At 41.3% G+C, this 21,462-nt stretch overlaps 1 long non-coding RNA gene across 1 annotated transcript; it reads left to right on the top strand.

Moving 5' to 3' along the window:
- Positions 1 to 19,401: 19,401 nt before the first annotated feature.
- LOC145070153 (uncharacterized) lies at positions 19,402 to 20,178 on the top strand. The gene is made up of 2 exons (XR_013689844.1): positions 19,402 to 19,548; positions 19,663 to 20,178. It is a non-coding gene; the product is annotated as an uncharacterized LOC145070153 (long non-coding RNA).
- Positions 20,179 to 21,462: the final 1,284 nt, after the last annotated feature.

Genomic DNA, 21,462 nt, shown 5'->3' with positions numbered 1-21,462 from the left:
GAGCCCTCAGCTCACATCTGGATTGCCACCAAGCCTTCAGTACGAGTCTGGAATGCTTTCGGGGCCCTCAGCTTGTATCTGGAATGCTCCCGAGTCCTTAGTATGAGTCTGGAATGCCTACCGGGCCTTCAACTCATATCTGGCATTCTCCCGAGTCCTCAGTATGAGTCTGGAATGCCTACCGGGCCCTCAGCTCATATCTGGAATACTCTAGGGTTTCTTGGCTACCGCTTGGAGTAGTACAACCTCAACCCAACCCACATAACATATAATCATAACTACTGGGCATGCAATAATCATATACATTATAGGTAGTCCTAGAGGTCTACGTAACTGGCATAACCACTAGCATGCAACACTAACTCATACTCAACATTTAACACTACTAGGATAACATATCCAATGGGCCGACCTTGGTGCCTTAGACCCCTTAGTATAGTGAGGATAACTCACCTCGAAGATGTTAGCTCGGTAAATAATCAAAGCTCTCCGATCACTTGTCAAAGACTCCACCACCTATTATCATAATATGACATGCTCATAAGTCCTTCACCTTATAAGGTGCTCCATAAACCACTAGTCAACCCCTGGTTATAGTCAAAGTTCCTAATCATGGTCAACAGTCCATGTTGACCTTAACTCGCCGAGTATACTTAGGTACTCGCCGAGTTCTCTGAAGCACATCCCAACTCGCCGAGTCATCGGAGTGACTCGTCGAGTTCCTTCGAATCGTCGATCAATCCTTAAAGCCAATCGTCGAGTTACCTTCTTGAACTCGACGGGCATACACGCAAACGTGTCCTAGTTAAAACTCATCCGACTCACCGAGTTGTTCTTCAACTCGTCGAGTCTCAGGGCAATCTTCATTGGACTCGCTGAGGTGTTCTTCCAACTCGTCGAGTTCACGACCATCTTCAAGTGACTCGCCGAGTCAACTGTGCGACTCGCCGAGTTCATTTAGTCATTTTATCATGCATACGACTTTTAAGCAATGGCAAGGCCCCAAATCACAGATCCAACCTCCTTAGGCCTGCTTATCACGTAAAGTTGCGAACTTTACGTGCATGCAAGGCTCCAATGACTCAAAAAGCCCAAACTATGCTTGAGATGGGGTTTTACACATAGGGAGGGGCTCAAACTTTCCAAAATTAATAATTTTATGGTCCCTTAATCCTCAGAGAGTTTAGATATGAAGTTACAACTTCAGATCTTGGCTCATACCCTAGAAATGACTTTATAAACCAACCAAGAACCCTAATCTCCAACCAAGGAGGTCTAGAACGAAATAGAAAGGGAATAATAGCTGGATACCTTCCCAAGAGATGATAAATGCAGTAGATCCGGATTTTCCCCCAAGCTCCTTGCTTCAACCACTTGCTTCCCAAGCTCTTTTCACCAAAATCCCTTCCAAGGCTTCAAACACACAATGCACACACGCACGTATTAGGGTTTGATAAGAGACTGCAAAGAGGCTGAAAGAGGCTTGTGTTCCCTTAAATAGGGTGCACAACCCCGGGGTTTAGGGTTTTAGCTGCCAGCTCCTACTCGCTGAGTCCTAATATGGACTCGTCGAGTAGGTCACTTAGCCTGCGATCCTTCCCGCTGCTACTCGACGAGTAGATCCACCGACTCGCCGAGTAGGGCTTAACCCTAAGACTCACATTTAGACAATAACTGAGAATTTGGGGCGTTACAACTCTCCCCCACTTGAACTAGACTTCGCCCTCGAAGTCTGCTGGAATAAACAATGTCGGGTGATGCTCGCGCATCTCCGCCTCCGGTTCCCATGTCCACTCGGATCCCTTTCGATGTTCCCACTGTACCTTCACTAAAGGTATTTCCTTGCTCCGCAGAATCTTCTTCTTCCTTTCCAAAATGGCCACAGCCCTCTCCACATAGTTCAGGCGCTTATCAACCTGAATGTCATCTAACGATACCACTGCCTCTCGGTCTATAATGCATTTTCGCAATTGTGAAACATGAAATGTGATGTGGATCTGGTTAAGCTCCTCCGGAAGCTCTAATCTATAAGCCACCCTACCAACCCTGGCAATAATCCTGAACGGTCCAATGTAACGGGGACCCAATTTTCCCCTCTTCCTGAAGCGGATCACGCACTTCCAGGGTGAGACCTTCAGGAGAACCATGTCACCCACCTGAAATTCCAACTCAGATCTGCGTCGGCCGACATAACTTTTCTGCCAACTCTGAGCTGTCTGCAGTCGCTGCCTGACCTGTTGAATCTTTTCTGTAGTTTGCAAGACCACCTCTGTACGGCCCATCACCCTGTGACCCACCTCGCCCCAACAAACCGGGGTGCGACACCTCTACCCGTACAACAGCTCGAATGGCGGGGCACCAAGACTAGAATGATAGCTATTGTTGTAGGCGAACTCTGCAAGCGGTAGATTAGAATCCCAACTCCCACCAAAGTCGATGACACATGCCCTCAGCATGTCCTCGAGGGTCTGAATAGTACGCTCGCTCTAGCCGTCTGTCTGTGGGTGGAAGGTTGTGCTGAAATGCAATCGCATGCCCAGCTCCTTGTGAAACTTTTGCCAAAAGCGGGAGGTAAACCTAACATCCCGATTAGAGACAATGGAAACGGGAATACCGTGGCGAGACACGATCTCGCGAACATACACCTTGGCCAGCTTCTTGGCCGATGAACTCTCCCGTATGGCCAAGAAATGGGCACTCTTGGTCAATCGATCCCCGATGACCCAAATGGCATTAAACCCCTTCACCTCCTTGGCAGCTTTGTGATAAAGTCCATCGTGATCTGCTCCCATTTCCACATGGGAATCTCCACGGGCTGCAGCTTGCCATGCGGCCACTGATGCTCGGCCTTGACCATCCTACAGGTCAAGCACCTCTCGACGTACCAAGCAATTTCGCGCTTCATACACGGCCACCAATAGTTCAAACTCAAATTCCGGTATATCTTGGTGGCCCCCGGGTGAATTGCGAAGTGAGACTTATGGGCCTCCTCTCTAACCATCTACCTAACCCCTCCAGACATCGGGACCCAAACCCGACCGCATCGGGTCAATAATCCCCGATTGTCCTGCACGAACTTGGTGTTCTCACCCTTGATCCTCTCCAACTTTAAATTTTCTGGTCGCATGCCCTCTATCTGGGCATCTCTGATCAAACTCATAAGTGGGGAATCCACTGCTATCCTCATACATGTCGCGGGGGGTGGAAGACCTAGCCGACTTGCGGCTCAAAGCATCCGCAACCACATTCGCTTTACTAGGGTGGTAAAGGATCTCGCAATCGTAGTCCTTGACTACGTCCAGCCATCTGTGCTGCCTCATATTTAGGTTCAGCTTATCCATGATGTGTCTCAAGCTCTTGTGATCCGTATAAATGGTACAACAGACCCCATAAAGGTAATGTCTCCATATCTTGAGGGAGAACACCGCCACCCCCAGCTCCATGTTGTGTGTAGGGTATCTCGTCTCATGCAGCTTCAGCTGCCGTGATGCGTAGGCTATCACTCGTCCTCTCTGCATGAGGACCGTCCCTAGACTTGTGATGGATGCATCACAAAATACCACGAAATCTTCCACCCCCTCCGGGAGTGTCAAGACTGGTGCTTCACACAAACGCTGACGGAGGGTCTCAAACGCCCTCTGCTATTCGGGGCCCCACCGGCAATCCACCCCTTTCCTCGTCAGGCGAGTGAGGGGTACTGCAATCTTGGAGAAATCCTAGATGAATCTCCGGTAGTATCCTGCTAATCCCAGAAAGCTCCTAACATCTGGGGGAGACTTCGGAACCTCCCACTGCATAATCGCCTCGATTTTGGCTGAATCAACCAAAATCCCCTCCTGGTTAACGAGATGCCTAAGGAACTGGACCTCTCGTAACCAAAACTCACACTTCGAGAACTTGGCATACAGCCGTTCCCGCCTCAAGACTCCAAGCAGCTCTCGCAGATGCTCCTCATGCTTCTCTCGGGTCTTCGAATACACCAAGATATCATCTATAAACACTATGACCGAGCGGTCAAGCATCGGTCTACAGACCCGATTCATCAGATCCATAAATACTGTTGGCGCGTTGGTGAGCCTAAACGACATCACCACGAACTCGTAATGTCCATAGCGAGTTCGGAACCCGGTCTTCTCCACGTCTTCCTCTCTGACCCTGACCTGGTGATACCCAGATTTCAAATCTATCTTAGAAAACCAAGATGCGCCCTGCAACTGATCGAAGAGATCGTCTATCCTCGGGAGTGGGTAACGGTTCATTACCGTTAGCTTGTTCAACTCCCGGTAATCAATGCACATCTGGTGTGAACCGTCCTTCTTCCGGACAAAGAGAATCGGCGCTCCCGACGGAGAACTGCTAGGCCAGATGAACTGTTTGCCCAACAATTCCTACGGTTGTGAAGACAGTTCCTGCATTTCTGGTGGCGCTAACCGGTACGGCGCCTTAGCAATAGGGGCCGCACCTGGAACCAGGTCAATCCTGAACTCGACGTACCTTTCCGGAGGTATCCCTGGCAACTCCTCTGGAAATACATCTGCAAACTCCCTGACCACTGGTACATCAAAAACCAATTTTTGGTCCGCGACTCGCGTATCTACTACGTACGCTAGGTAACTCGTACACCCATGCTAAATGTACTGCCGAGCCCTGGCAGCTAAACAAAAACCTGAGCCTACTCTGGTGCCCTCCCCATATATAATCAGTTCTCCCCCACTTGGGGTTCGAACTACCACTTTCTGGCCTTCGCAATCAATCATAGCACCGAACTTACTGAGCCAATCCATGCCCACAATCATGCACACCTCCCCCATGGGAATCGGGATTAAGTCTATCGGGAAAGACACCCTGACAATCTCCAAGTCACATCCTCGATAAACTGAAGAAGCAGAAACCTTGTGTTCGTTGGCGATAGATAATCGTAACGGACAATCCAACTCGCCTACAGGTGTACTGAACTCCCTACTAAAAGACCGAGACATGAAAGATTGACTCGCCCCCGAGTCAAATAAGACCAAAGCGGGCAAAGAGTTCACCAAAAACGTACCAGCAACCACATTTGGTGTTGCTCTGGCCTCCTCCGCCGTAAGCTGGAAAGAACGGCTCTAAGCCTTCGGAGGCTCTGTCCTGACTGGTCTCCCATCTGTGATCCTCAAGGTAGCCGGTGCTATAGCCTGCACCGGCTTGGCGGCAAGTAGTGGACAGTTGGCCTTCATGTGGCCAACCTGGTTGCAGTGATAACATAGCCTCATACTCTGGACTGGGGCATCCTGGCGACAATCCTTCGCGTAATGCCCCTCCTTTCCACACTTGTGGCACCCACTACCAACCCGAAATACACTAGAATGTCCCTTGCCACACTTCCTACAAGTGCGGCCCTGTTGACCCCTGGTCCTAGCATCGGCGGTCTTAGGCCGCTTCGGCGCCAACTGTGACAGTACCGGGGCCGACCGCTGCTCCCTTAGCTGCAGCTCAATCTCCAACTCCCACCATCTGGCGGCCTCCTGCAACTCCAGAAGAGTATCACATCGCTGGGTAGCTACAAACTGCCGGATATCAGTCTTGAGCATACTCAGATAACGGGTCATCTAAGATTGCTCGGAAGCAAACTCTGGGCAGAACATCGCCCGCTCAGTGAACATACGGGTGATATCCGTCACCAACTCTCTGTCCTGCCTCAAACTTAGAAACTCCTGTGCCAATCGTTCCCGCTCGACCCTCGGAATGTAACGAGCACGGAACATATCCCTGAACTGCTCCCAAGTAACAACAGCTCTCTGATCATCAGTGTAAGCCCCAGTCGCCAGTCTCCACCAGTCCTTAGCTTCAGACCTAAGTAGGTTCAGAGCACACCTGACCTTTTGGTTGGTAGGACACGAGCAGGTGAAGAAACATCCCTCCACATCCGAAATCCATCTCATAGCCTTGATGGGATCCTGTGTCCCATCAAAAGTAGGGGGCTTCGTGTTGTCGAAGTCCCGGTACTGAAAACCCCTACCAACTCCTCCCTCTGCTGTAGATACAGCTGATGCGGCTGCTGCGGCGGCTGTCTCTGCGAGGGCTGCGTAGCGCTCATCAAAATACTCCACCATGGCAGTCTTAATCGAACCGAACATCTTTGGCAACTCGGCCCGAAACAACGCAACAACCTTGTCGTGTAAGATCGCTCAGATCCTATCATCCATCTCATCTGGCCTCATCTGGTCGATCGTCTCAGGTGCTGTCAGCTCCCCCTGTCCGCCCTCTCCTGATCCTGATCCTGATCCCGAACAGGATCCAGTCACAAAGCGCCTGGTTACCACCATTCTAAACATAACACAAGGCATCAGATAACTCATACAAACAACTGGGGACCAACCCCCGACAAAACCCTAGGGTTTGTGATTTCCTTGTTACGTGTATGGGTCCTGTGCTTTCAGTAGTACAGGCCCATACTACCTTCCACACCTACCCATATTTTTCCCAAGTACCATCACAAAGCCGTAACGACACACATAATCACATCGAGCACTCAAACTTCACCCCTAGAAGAAGGCTAAGTGCCTTGAAGTCGGCGGACACCTCCCAAACAACTATCCATCCGCGAAACTTCCACCAACCTTGCAGCACTAGTGTATGCTAGCCATACATAACGCTGGACCCTATAGACTTTCAAATATTCAATCCTACCCTAAGCTCCCAATCAAACAAGAATAGAACATAAGGCCAAATCAAACATTCTCAGGCTATAACATCTTAGTTATGTATAACTGTGATGCCTACACTAGATAACTATAGTAATGATTATAATTTCACATTAGAGAAACCCTAGGCTAGCAAGCATCATGTAATCAGGCAATTCTACCATGTAGTTCCTAAATATCCCTAGCCTAGTACTAGCATGTTGTTCCATCATATCTCATAGTCAAATAACTGTATGGTATTTTGGGGTCTACTTACTAGCTCCAACTGATCGTACACTTCGCATCCTCACTTAATTATTTTGAAATCCATTTTGAATATCTTACCTTGATTTGAGACTGGATTCACAAGAATGTTCCTCCAATTCACTCAAACCAAGGCTCTGATACCAACCTGTAACACCCAAAAATTTCAAACCAATTTAAACTTTTTATACATATCAAGTTCATCAAAACATTACAACTTTGTTTTCAAAACATTAGTTATCAGAGTTTTTCCCAGAAACATAAATATAATCGGAGGAGCTGTACGATCACGCCTTCGCCTTGTCGCAATCCTCTGATGTACCTGAAACAATAAACTGAAACTGTAAACCCGAAAGCTTAGTGAGTTACCCCCAAAATACCGATACACATACAATTCACATAGAAATATCAACATTAGCATATCATATCAATAAAACAGAACAACACATAACGGGTCCTCAACTCTATAGATTGGAATACCCTTGGGCCTACAGTGTGAGTCTGGAATGCCTGCCGAGCCCTCAGCTCACATCTGGATTGCCACCAAGCCCTCAGTACGAGTCTGGAATGCCTTTGGGGCCCTCAGCTCGTATCTGGAATGCTCCTGAGTCCTCAGTATGAGTCTGGAATGCCTACCGGACCCTCAACTCATATCTGGCATTCTCCCGAGTCCTCAGTATGATTTTGGAATGCCTACCGGGCCCTCAGCTCATATCTGGAAAACTCTAGGGTTTGTTGGCTACCGCATAGAGCAGTACAACCTCAACCCAACCCATATAACATATAATCATAACTACTGGGCATGCAATAATCATATACATTACAGGTAGTCCTATAGGTCTACCTAACTGGCATAACCACTAGCATGCAACACTAACTCATACTCAACATTTAACACTACTAGGATAACATATCCAATGGGCCGACCTTGGTGCCTTAGAACCCTTAGTATAGCGAGGATAACTCACCTCGAAGATGTCAGCTCGGTAAATAATCAAAGCTCTCCGATCACTTGTCAAAGACTCCACCACCTATTATCATAATATGACATGCTCATAAGTCCTTCACCTTATAAGGTGCTCCATAAACCACTAGTCAACCCCTGGTCATAGTCAAAGTTCCTAATCAATGTCAACAGTCCATGTTGACCTTAACTCGCCGAGTATACTTAGGTACTCGCCGAGTTCTCTGAAGCACATCCCAACTCGCCGAGTCATCGGAGTGACTCGTCGAGTTCCTTCGAATCGTCGATCAATCCTTAAAGCCACTCGTCGAGTTACCTTCTTGAACTCGACGGGCATACACGCAAACGTGTCCTAGTTAAAACTCATCCGACTCGCCGAGTTGTTCTTCAACTCGTCGAGTCTCAGGGCAATCTTCATTGGACTCGCTGAGGTGTTCTTCAACTCGTCGAGTTCACGACCATCTTCAAGTGACTCGCCGAGTTCATTTAGTCATTTTATCATGCATACGACTTTTAAGCCATGGCAAGGCCCCAAATCGCAGATCCAACCTCCTCAGGCCTGCTTATCACGTAAAGTTGCGAACTTTACGTGCATGCAAGGCTCCAATGACTCAAAAAGCCCAAACTATGCTTGAGATGGGGTTTTACACATAGGGAGGGGCTCAAACTTGCCAAAATTAATAATTTTATGGTCCCTTAATCCTCAGAGAGTTTAGATATGAAGTTACAACTTCAGATCATGGCTCATACCCTAGAAATGACTTTATAAACCAACCAAGAACCCTAATCTCCAACCAAGGAGGTCTAGAACGAAATAGGAAGGGAATAATAGCTGGATACCTTCCCAAGAGATGATAAATGGAGTAGATCCGGATTTCCCCCCAAGCTCCTTGCTTCAACCACTTGCTTCCCAAGCTCTTTTCACCAAAATCCCTCCAAGGCTTCAAACATACAATGCACACACACACACACACACACACACACGTATTAGGGTTTGATAAGAGACTGCAAAGAGGCTAAAAGAGGATTGTGTTCCCTTAAATAGGGTGCACAACCCCAGGGTTTAGGGTTTTAGCTGCCAGCTCCTACTTGCCGAGTCCCAATATGGACTCGTCGAGTAGGTCACTTAGCCCGCGATCCTTCCCGCTGCTACTCGACGAGTAGATCCACCGACTCGCCGAGTAGGGCTTAACCCTAAGACTCGCATTTAGACAATACCTGAGAATTTGGGGCATTACAAAGTCTTTCCCTGGCGGGTTTACTTTTACAATCTTCTTCTTGCATAGTATTTCGACATCATTGGTGCTAAGCCAATCCATTCTCAGCACGATGTCGAAACCGTTTAGTTCGATAGGCAATAATTCCTCATGGAACTTATTCCCATTCAAGTCAATTAATATGTTTTTCATATGATGGCTAACAGGTACAAACTTGCCACTAGCAACTTCGACTAATAAGGCATTATCTAGTCTATCAACAGGCAAAGCTAGTTTTCTACCAAATTCATGCGATATAAAGGAGTAGTTGGATCCAGAATCAAATAAAATTTAGGCAGGCAATTTGTTTATGAGAAAGGTACCTGAAGCGACATCAACTTCATCTTTAGCAGCTTCCAGTGTCATCTGGAATGCTCTCGCCTTCGGCTTTGGGAGAATATTGGGTTTTGCTGCCTCCTTCTTCTTTGGACATTCCCTCAAGATGTGCCCTTGGTAAGGGTGCATTCGTTGGCATAGTGCCCTGGCTTTCCACATTTGAATCATGTGGCTTCCCCACCACATTTACCAAGATGCTTCTTCTTGCATTTGTCGCACCATTTCGCTTCGCCTCCTCCGCCTCCTCTCGAGCTAGACTTTGAGAATTTACCCTTTTTGCTGGACTGTGAGGGTCCGTCGAACTTCCTCTTCTCTCCAACCTCCAGCCTCTCCAGACCTTTCTCCCTGATCTGGGTCTCAACATTTCTAGCAGCCCAGATGGCAGCTTTCAATGTGGTTGCTTGCTTAACCATTGGACCATAGTCCGCTGGTAGTCCGAGGGCAAACTTATTGACCTTTGAGAGTTCAGTTGGAACTAAATAAGGGATAAGCTTCAACTTTTCTGTGAAACTAGCAACGTATTCAGTAACGCTCGATTTTCCCTTCTTGAAATTCTGAAACTCATTATTGATTTCCAGAAGGTCCTACACGGAGCAGTATTGCAGTTTCAGTTGTTCCACAAAGTCTTCCCAAGACATTTTGTCCGCTTCTCCATTGGGCATAGATTTAGCTAACAACTTCCACCAACTCAATACGCCATATTTTAACAAAGGGATCGCAAGAGCTGTCTTCTTCCTGTTGCTACATTCACAACTTTCAAACATTGTCTCCATTTCCTGGATCCAGTCCGTAACTTGCACCGGTGTCGGGCTTCCAGATAGACATGTGGTTTGTATGCCATGAAATCCTTGTACTTGCACCCACGCCCATCTTTTCCTCCATCCTGGTTGACTCGCCTAACAATCGCTGGGTTGGCTTGACCAACAGTCCCACTGAAGTTTCCTCCTTCCAAATGCCCTTCATTTAATTTGGGTTGTTCAATCGGCATTGAAGGTTCTTTGCGATTCTGTCGAAGCAGACGTCTAGTTTCTTCCATTTGACGATCCAACATCATTTGGATCATCGCTTGTACCCCAACCATTGTCATTGGCTCAGGTGCTGCTGCTACAACAGGTACTCGCTCAATCACAGGTGGTTGATTCCTGTTTTCATCTGCGTTTCCAATGCCACTTCTGGTTCTTACCATTTTGATCTATACACCGAATAAGGTGAAAATAGATCCTCATCCGTGATAGATAATTCAATAATCCTTATCACTCCGAAATGTTTACATGCTAGTTCTAATACCGTCGTCATACTCTTAGAATCCTAAACACATAAGGTTTCCAGATCCGGTTGGCAACAAACCATAGATCCGAACAAATAATTATCATATATGGCAAACATATAATATTTAGCACACAAAAGCATTTTAGGAAACATTCCTAAAATAAACTAGTACTCGTGTCTTAAATATAACAAACACTCATCTCACAATCTTCACTTAGCATTCTAAGTTTAAGTCTAGAAATCTTACAAATTCCTAACTCGCTTAAACTAATGCTCTGATACCAACTCTGACATCCCCAAAATCACGGCTAAAAAAGACCTTTTAATTTATGCTTTAAAAATAATTTCAGAGTAAATCCATTGATTTAAAAGAGTTGCGGAATTTGTTCCCAAAAACAAAATACGATAAAATAATATTTACCAAAGCATTTCACAAAAAAATGAATTTTCATTATATAATCAAAACTCGAGATGTCATGTTCCGATACAGACACAAAAGCATAAACAAAAAAAGATAGACCATACAACAGTTACATATAACAACCGGTCTAATAAACAAAATAACTTGATGATTCATCCATCTTATGCCCTCACGCCACTACCTGTAATAAAAATAAACTGAGTGGGTCAGGCTTGGGAGCCTGGTGAGCATATAGGGCTTTCAACCCACAATAAATAATTATATTTAATTTCACCTACCAACAATAACCTGATTACCCATTCCCGTTATCCTCACTTTACGTCCCTAAAACAACATCTATCTCAAGGGACCTAATCTAGGATTTTCATCGAGACAGACATTACTACAAAGGGGTTTCCTCAACAGTAGATGTCCTAAAGGCAACCATGAGGGGGATAGAGTACACCGGTGAACACATCATTCACAACACCTACAGGTTATGAGCCTGCTAGTGTTCCACAGGACTGTCTAGAAAGAGTATGTGGTCGTTATCCATACTCCGCAGAATAACTAGATCCACAACAACAACATCGAGGCCTCTCATCTGTTTATCACACATCAACTATCTACCCTCTACCCAACATATTAGTAGATAAAAATATATATTTTTATAAATAGTTTAAAACCTGTATAACATTCTCATTCAATACATATTCCAAACAACAGATGAGACACATACACATAACAAGTATTTCATAGAGAATAAATCATATCTATGAGATAGAAGAAAGTGAATATACATTCACACATATAACAACAAAATATACATATAACACGTATTTCGTATAAAATACTTCATAATTATGCGTTAGAAGAAAGTAACTACACACTCACTTGATCAGAAGATGATCGGACAGCACTACGACTTGTAGAAGTAGTATTCTTTGGTGAAACCGAGAGATCTTCACAAAAATTGGCTTCTTGGGGGCAGAGCTTCGGTTCGGGAATTGCACTTCTCAGGATCTTCAGGGCTTCGGGACTTGCTTCGGGGCTCGGGATTAATACCGGGGTTTCGGGATATTTCTTGCACGAAAATCATGGTAAAACGGGAAACAGAGAAGAGAAAATGTGCAAAGGAATCGGCTGCCTTCGCATGCTATCTATAGGGGCTGAATTTTGGGGTTACGTTGGGCGTAATTTCAGAGTACGCTGGGCGTACTAAGCCCTACGATGGGTGTCCGCTTCGGATCAGACTTCCAGATGGCGAAGTCTCGGTGGAGCGATGTGGACGAGGTTGGACTGAGCAAGGCAGCTATACGTGGGGCGTACTCCTAGGTACGTTGGGCTTACCCTTCAGATAAGACCAGCCTCGTCACTTTCGGACATTATCCGAATTAAAATAAATATATTTTAATTATTTAAAATCTTCTAAAATTCTTATCTTCCTCATACGAGCACCATTTTCGACGTTCTTTATATCCACGCGTAGGTGAGACTACACTCTACAACTTTCGTTTAGATTCCGTCAGCTAATTTTGAATTTATTTTTATTGTATTATTTTTAGTAGGCCGGGACAGAAAAACTCCGTTATAAATTCATAAGTTCTCTATCTGACGTCCGTTTTCGTCTGTCTTTTAACCATCGCACTACTATAAACGAGATCTTCGATTCTCGTTTAATTTGTTTCGACCAACAGTCACTTGATCTCGAATTCGAGTTTCGGGCTACATATTACTAAGCGGAAACTTACAAAAATCATAACTTCTCATATGAAGTCAGATTTGGGCATTCTTTATATGCACGTTCTCGGTTTAACGAACACTACGACTTTCGTTTAGATCACTAGGGCTAAATATCACTCTATCGTAAATTCACTTTTTACGTCATTCAGCGTTGTGCCAGTTCTGTCGCGAAACTTCGACATATCATAACTTCTTTGTTAAAACTCGGATTTCGGCATTCTATATATATTTGGAAACCTCGTTTCAACTACTACAACATTATCCATAGATATCGGCTTTATCTAACATTTCATTTTGACGCTTATTTTCATACTTAATTCAATTAAGATACACAATTAAGCACAAAACACATAATACTCAAATAATACACTTCTATTATTTCGAAACGGGTACAAAGGTTAACCTAGACTATTACATCAATATTAATGACAAGCCCAAAAACACAGGTGTTACATATTTTGTAGGTTGAGAGAGCTCCCATATTTTGTATAGATGAGCAGTTTAAATAAAGAGAGAGTATTGTATTAAGCACACGCATGCTTCTACAAATTTTGTACTACTCCATTCTTTATACACTTGTGCTTAAACTTTAATTCCTGTCTTTTCGATTATGCATTCCATAATTTCGTAATTATCAGTGTCATGGGACCCTACACAATGAATAAAAGGGAGCACGGGGATCACCTTACCTTATGGATATCACTTTAAACCAAGTTTTGCATAACTAAGTTTTACTTCTACATTTGGGAAATTCCGAGAGAGAGAGGGAGGGAGGGAGAGAGAGAGAGAGAGAGAGAGAGAGAGAGAATTTCTTCTTAATATTTAAAATGTAGAAATCAAGAATTGTACGTACCAAAGACAATCCAACATAAACTAACATGTGAGGTTTACCACCAAATGCGCCACTACTTGGCTCAAATCCTGTTTACTGCAAACAGAGGACTAATTGCTTAGGGAAAATCTCCAAAACGACCATATTGTTATGTGCCATTTAAAAAATTAACTATTTTTTAGAAATTCACAAAAATAGCCACCGAAATCTCAACAATGTCATTTGGGAGGTTCGAATTAGTGGTGCCCGATATTTAAGCCTCAATATCGAAATAATTTCAATTTCATACCACTTAGTTTTGAATTCTCTCTACCTTAACATTATCGCAACTTTACAAGCTCATAATTTCACAACCTGAACAAGTAATTATTCTATTACATCGATCTATATTTGTTAGTTTATAGTCATTTTTTAACTTTATATATAGTGTAGGGACCCATTCGTAGCTCCGTTGTGTGTGTGTATGTGTCTCTCTCTCTCTTTCTTTCTCTCTCTCTCTATATATATATATATATATATATATATATATATCTGTTGTGTGTGTATCTCTCTCTCTCTCTCTCTCTCTATATATATATATATATATATATATATATATATATATATATATATATATATATATATTCATGCAAATACAACACCCTAATCAAGAAGGATATTTTCACATTTATAATGGCATCAAGCTAGGGTTATTCCTTCTTATTCACGTATGGCACTTCTTTTCAGCTTCCATCCCTCATGATTTTTTTGCCATTCTTTGCACTCGTCAATCATCATCCTCACTGCTCAGACAAGTGTTTTTGTTGATCCATTAGAACTGGTGACTGCTGACTATATCTCCTAAACTCACTTCCAATGTTTCAGCTTCCTTACTGCAGGTATTGATCCTCATCTTAGTGTCTTAGTTCCCCTCCTGCACTAATCAGACGTATATTACTCTATCTACACCATCATTTTCGGTAAGCCCCTTGTTTGGTTAGTGAGTATGTCTTCTGCTATTATCAGTTCTTCCTCTACAACTCCATCTACATTAATCTTGATTTCCTCTCTTACAAACGTTTTCAACTAATTTAGTTTCAAGTTAAGTGTTGATGGATCCTAGTCAAAACATTGGCATCAAATCTTTTTAAACATGTGTAGAGGTCTAATGAGTTAAGACCACCTCTCGGGTAAGTCCAAAGCCACTTGAGATGATGATGATGAAGAATGGTATTATATTGATGCTCGTATCAAATTATGGTTTTATAGCACCCGTGACCCAGGTCTCCTTCAAATTATATCCAATGACGAGTGTATGAAAAAAGAACTTTGGGATAATTTGGAAGAATTTTGTCATAACAACAAGATGTCAAGGATGTTTCAACTTCAAGACTAGTTACGAAACACCAAGAACGGCTCGAGTTCTATCACTGAATTTTGCCACACTCTTAAAAATCTCGTGAGGATCTTAAAGATGTGGACTCCTCCATTATTGAAATTGAATAGTGATGAAAATATTGTGGCAATTACCTCCCTCGTACCATAGTATTGTTGATGTAATTACCAACACCAAACCCTTCCAATCCTTCTTAGAGGCCAAAAATATGATTTTACTTTATGAATTATGTAAAACGCAGGAAATTCTCTTCGTGACATTAATGTATAAACAGACAATAAAAATATAAAGTCTAAACATAGATATTTTATTTGAAAATGGTATTTTTTTAAATAATAACTAATAATAAAATCTAATAATTATTTCTCCGTAAGAAAACTATACGCCAAAAAACCATTTATCGCTGCTGCTTTGCACGGGCACACATCTTGTATGTGTGTATATATAAAGTGAGAATGTGAGAACACGAATTTATGTTATTATTCTGCTATAAATTTAATATATGCAATTCATGTCAATATTTGTCACACCCCAAAACCAAGAACGGCGGAAACGTTCTGGGGCGGAGGACGTCATGTACAGTATCACAACAATGTAAAGTAGTAAACAAGCAACAACATCATCCATTGCATTAATAAAATAATTATTATACAAGTGTGTTCTGTCAAATTATAATAGACACTAAAGCATAAATCAAAATGAAAGATGAGTCTTGAACAAGCTCCATCTTCTCTAAACCTTGCATCGGTACCTGTCTATAGATGACCTGAGGTTACAAGTAATTTTGAAAGCGAGTATCAGCTTTAAAGCTGGTGAGATCATAAGTATTTTAGTGTCTTAATTTGTAAGTAAGTATTTGTATGTATGAATTTGTATGTAAGAATTTGTAAGTATTTATATATATGAATTTGTATGTAAGAATTTGTAAGTATATGAATTGTAAGTATTGAAAGTGTATATGAACTGTAAGTATGAAAATGTTTGTAAAATAACTGTAAATGTTTGAAAAACCCTAGAAATCCCTATGATTCCTACTATCATATGAAGGTGTCTTCTACCAAGACCTAACTGCTCTGAATGTATGTTTCTTGTAAAAGTGTGTAATTTTCCAAGTGTAACTATCATTAACAAAATATAGTTTTTACATTTAATGCTTAAGTGAAAAGATCACTAAATATATGTAAAGGGAAAATTTATGTAGTACTGTAGTGTAGTGCTGTAAGAACTACTGCTGTACTAACTACCTTAAACCAGATTTATATTAAGGCATCATGTGATTAATTGCACCATGCTATTGACTAGTAACAACGACATAAGTATGGTCGTAAAAAGGAATGATGTTTGGCACCCGCAGACATACAGGTCCGGCTGTAGCTAGCAGCAAGGTGTAGGATAGTCAATCCAGTATAGATCTATACGCAAACTCACGCTCTCCCTCCAAGAGAATTCTGGCTACAACTTGGGCCATGACATGTAAGGCATGCTCCGATACAGTGGATCACGATTATGTCAACGTAGTAACGTATATGTAATGTACGGAAAAGTTCTACGTGTGCTAGCTATGATGTGTGTTCTCCCTCTATCTACCAAGTATAGTAATGTACTGTAATGTTCTAGCTGCAGTGTACGTGCTCTCTATCTAGCAAGTATAGTAATGTACTGTAATGTTCTAGCTGTAGTGTACGTGCTCTCTATCTAGCAAGTATAGTAATGTACTGTAATGTTCTAGCAAGTATTGACTCATGAATGAACTGACTCATTGTATGGTATCGCGTTCTAGTATTGTTCTAGTATCTTCCTAAACTACCCGTATGGTAGTTTACTAGTAATCTAACTGGTACGTATGGACATGGATGTATACCCTTGCTACCCAAGGGCATGGGATGAACTGAAAGGGCCTTTATGACTATATATGTACATATGATATATAACTAATATTTAAATGACCTTCGGACGAGTACCCGATATCCCACCAGACCACATCTCAAGCGCGAAAAGGAAATAGGGTGGATAGCCTTCCTAAGTCTTTTAAACATTTCTTATATAACTATACATATAGAGGCATGCAATTTATAATATAAAATCATAAATAAGTTTTGTAAAACCTTTGATCATAATTATTATCTTAAGAAAAGATCGACTTGATGTCAATCTATAAAACGGTTTTGAAGGCATGGGTTTGATAAAACGGTTTAGTATAAAGAAACATTTGTTTGAAACACAATTATAAATAAGTTTGAAAAGTAATATACAGAGTAAAATGTATAGAGAAATAAGGAGTTTTAAACACATAAAGTGTTTATGAAAGACATTTGAAGGAAACTGTTTAGTAAAACGACTAATGAGTAGCCAATCATTTGAATGCTGCTTATTAATCACATGTGATTGATATAATAATTAGCATAATTCTACTTGTATCCCCCCCCAATAAAACATTTAAAAACAGTTTAAAACATTGATTAAGGGGGTATGAACTCACCTGTAGTAAGTGGATCGGAAGGAAGTGTCGGATAAGTGCTTAGTGTCAAGTGAAGACTTAGACACGCACAAAAATCCTAATAACATATAAGGATATATGTATATACACAATTAGTCTTAAACAACTAATAAACAAAGTTAAGACATTCTAGGACATGCTAAACACTTTATACAAGTGTTATAAGTCTCAAGGGTTGCATCTAAGTGTTGTAGGGAAAGGCTAGTGTGTTTGGGGTTCAAGGAACACTATTAAAATGAGTTTACTCCCTATGGATCAACACCCCTTGAGTTTACGGTCGTAAACTATTGAGTTTACGGTCATAAACTCCTGACCATTTGGTGATTTGAAGTCTTCTAGGCTATTCCAAGCATTCCTACTTCATGAATTAGTCTTAGGAAGTGTTGTGTGGCATCAAAACACTCCTAAATGGAGTTTACGGTCTAAGGACCATTTCTCATGAGTTTACTACCTTAAACTCATGAGTTTACTACCTTAAACTCCTAAGTTTATGGTTTTTGGGGTTTTCAAGTCCTTAGCTCAATCATGGCACTAGTCTAGGTTAGATTTAGCCATAAGGAACAATCATGGGACTTTTAATGGACATTTACACACCTTTTGGGGTGTTTACGGTTTTGGGACATCCCTAAACCGTAAACACATAAAAGTGGGGGTTTTGGTGCTTTTTCAAGGCTTAAACACTATAAGGAAGGGTTTAAATATGTCAAGGATGGTTTAAACATCAAACTAGGGCTTAGATAAGGACTTAGGCACACTTTGGTGCCCTTTCTGGTGTTTACGGCCCAAGAACATTCTTGGACCGTGAACACCTCCAATCTTGTGTTCTTGACATATTTTCTTGATGTTTAAATGTAGTATCAGCTTAAAATCACTCAAGGATAGAAGCACTTACTATTAGAAGGCTTGATTTGTGCTAAAAGGCCAAGAACACTTAGTGTGTGTTCTTGGTGTTTTGGAAAATCTAAACAAAACACATAAATGAATGGATGAATAGATGCACAAACACTAGATTAAGTGTTTTACTAACTTGAAAGGGTTAAAACACTTACAGGATTGAAGATTTGGAATTAAATCTTGGATGATACTTGAGAGAAAACTTGGAGTTTACTCTTTTGACTTTTTAGGGAGTAAACACAAATGACTAGTTACTTGGGGAGTAAACTCATACATAGGTATGAGTTTACGGTTTTGGTGATTTTCTAAACCCAAAACATAAAAGTTTGGTCGGGTGTTTCTAATACGCGAAGTGTTTGCAATTTTCAAAAATCAAAACCCGAGACGACACTTTCTTTCACCCGTTCGTTTAAAAATAATATTAAAATAACCAAACGAACTTTATATTTCTTAAAAATAAGAAATAATGACATTGACTTATGATACGAAGGGGTTGACTTTTAGGGTTTGACCGAATGGAAATTTCGGGTTGTCATAATATTCATCAATGAATATATGAACAATAACACATTAAAATTTACTAAATTACTACGCATATATAAAATTTTGACAAATTGTAAAAATAGTCCATGTGCTACGCATGTTTTCCGAGCTTTAGTCTAAACTTCGAATTTTTTGGCTTCATGGTCCTTTTGGCCATGTTTGTACGTAAATTTGGTCCCTTATAAATTGAAATGACTAAATCACCCTTATGAGATTCATTTTCCATTATTTTCTATAAGTACTTTTATATATTAAATAAAAAAAATAGGCTCTCTCTCTCTCTCTCTCTCTCTCTCTCTCTCTCTCTCTCTCTCTCTCTCTCTCTCTCTCTCTCTCTCTCTCTCTCTCTCTCTCTCTCTCTCTCCCTGTACGAAGCACCCCCTCTTCATATTCTCCAACCTACTCTTCTTCACCAGTTTACCCTCAAATCTATTTTTTTTTCTCCCTAACAATGGTTATGTTCTTCCTAGAATTAGGAAACTAGAGAATATTTGAAAACTGAATTCCATCACATAGGTGATTAACAATCCTTTTGTGTCGCATTAAATTAGTGGAGCTTCTTCTCCATCCTCACCAGAGCATACTCCAATTCTGATTAGGGTTCTCAATTTAATTGAACTTCTTTTTCAGGAGATGTTTTCTTCAACGTCAATCCGACCTTGATTTAGGGTCTCAGAATCCAAGGCGGTGGCTCTGGTGTGTGATTAAGCTCTCCGACACTACAACAATAGCGATTGTGTTTCTAGGTATTGTGTAGTTGTTGCCCTTCTAGTAACGATACTATTGCAATCATTAGTTTTCGGGCTAGAGAATAACATTTCTCTCATATGTGTCGCCAAGAACAAAGAGCTAATTGCAAACTCGGTGGCCAATTTGGGAAGATCACCATTAATATACCTTGACTTGCAAGCTCAAGACAAAGATGAAACTCGCGTTAGAGACCGACCATGGAAATGCCTTTAATAAAGCATCGATGTAAGCTACTGTAACATGGGCTAATTTAGGCTTTTTCTGGTTTTTGTATTTCATGAAACAATAATAGTTATTCCTGGCTTTCAGTTGTTAACGAACTTGTGTTCGAATTTTGTTTGAATTGGTCCATAGTATTGAATCAAGAGTTGCAGATCTTGATATGTTGAGAATTTGCTACAGGGAACCACGTTCTTGGTGGGTTCTTTTTGTATGGTCCTTCACTTATGCAACCGTTTGTGCAAATATGCTCCAAGTAATCCATAGTTACACTTAATTGAAGACACAAGAACGACTGTGAGTATCTTTTCCAATGCAAAACGGGAGGGATAGATAAAGACGATGAATTGGATGATTAGTATTGTTTACATCTAGAGGAGTGAGTGAGAAGAGAGAGAGAGAGAGAGGTGGGCCCCTCTTATTTTTTTTAATGTTTAAATAAGTAAATAATATTAGATTTTAAAAGATGAAAGAAAAATAGAAAACCAATACCCCAAGGGTATTAAAGTCCTTTCAGTTTACTGAGAGACCAAATCAGCAACGAAACTAGTTTACAGGGACCATGAAACCAAAAAAATCGAGGTTTTGACTAAACCTATGAAAAATGCATACCACATGGACCATTTTTGCAGTTTTGTCTAAAAATTTTAGTAGAATAATAATGTAAATAGAATATAAATACTTATATGTTAATATTCATATTATAATTACTACAATACTACACACGGTAAATTCAAAGCAGAATAATAACATAAAAATGATGTTCTCACGTTCTCATTTTATTTGTCGTTATCATGTGAACTTAACTATATATATATATATATATATATATATATATATATATATATATATATATATATATATATATGTGTGTGTGTGTGTGTGTGTGTTATGGTAGTATGCAGATAACCAAACAATTCAAATGTAAATATCTGTTGCATCATTAGCAGGGTTGGCCTAAGCCTAGGGTGAGCAGGGTCATGGCTTAGGGCAACAAATTCTAAAGGGGCATCAATTTTCCAAAGTCTGTTATAGGTATTTTATTATTTGGGGTACAACTGATCCATTACCAAGACCAATCCATATGAAAAGGGGGCAGCCAGAACTTGGAAGTGCTTTACGTCGTAACATCGAGACCTAATTTGGCGCCAAATGGAATTTGATTTCACACGCTTATGACTTCTCGATCTAAGCACCAGCCACCTAATAATTGAAGATGAAGAATCTGGTTCGGTAGAGGACGATGTATTATTCAATCATTCAAATTAAAATCTTGATCTGGTCTAATTTAAACCTACTTTCTCTTCTCTCACTCTCGCTTAGTAGCTCCTCCTAATTTTGATTCTTTTTGAATCGTTTCTTCTACAATCCTATACTCTCCTGAAATTTTAGAGATTTGTGAACTATTGAAGTTTCATTCAGTCCTCCATTCTTATAATCGGTCCTGTGAAGTTTGGAAGG

The sequence above is a fragment of the Lactuca serriola genome, chromosome 1, assembly GCF_051521515.1.
Source record: "Lactuca serriola cultivar US96UC23 chromosome 1, Lser_US96UC23_V15, whole genome shotgun sequence".
NCBI lineage: Eukaryota > Viridiplantae > Streptophyta > Magnoliopsida > Asterales > Asteraceae > Lactuca > Lactuca serriola.
This window is presented reverse-complemented; position numbering and strand designations above follow the sequence as displayed.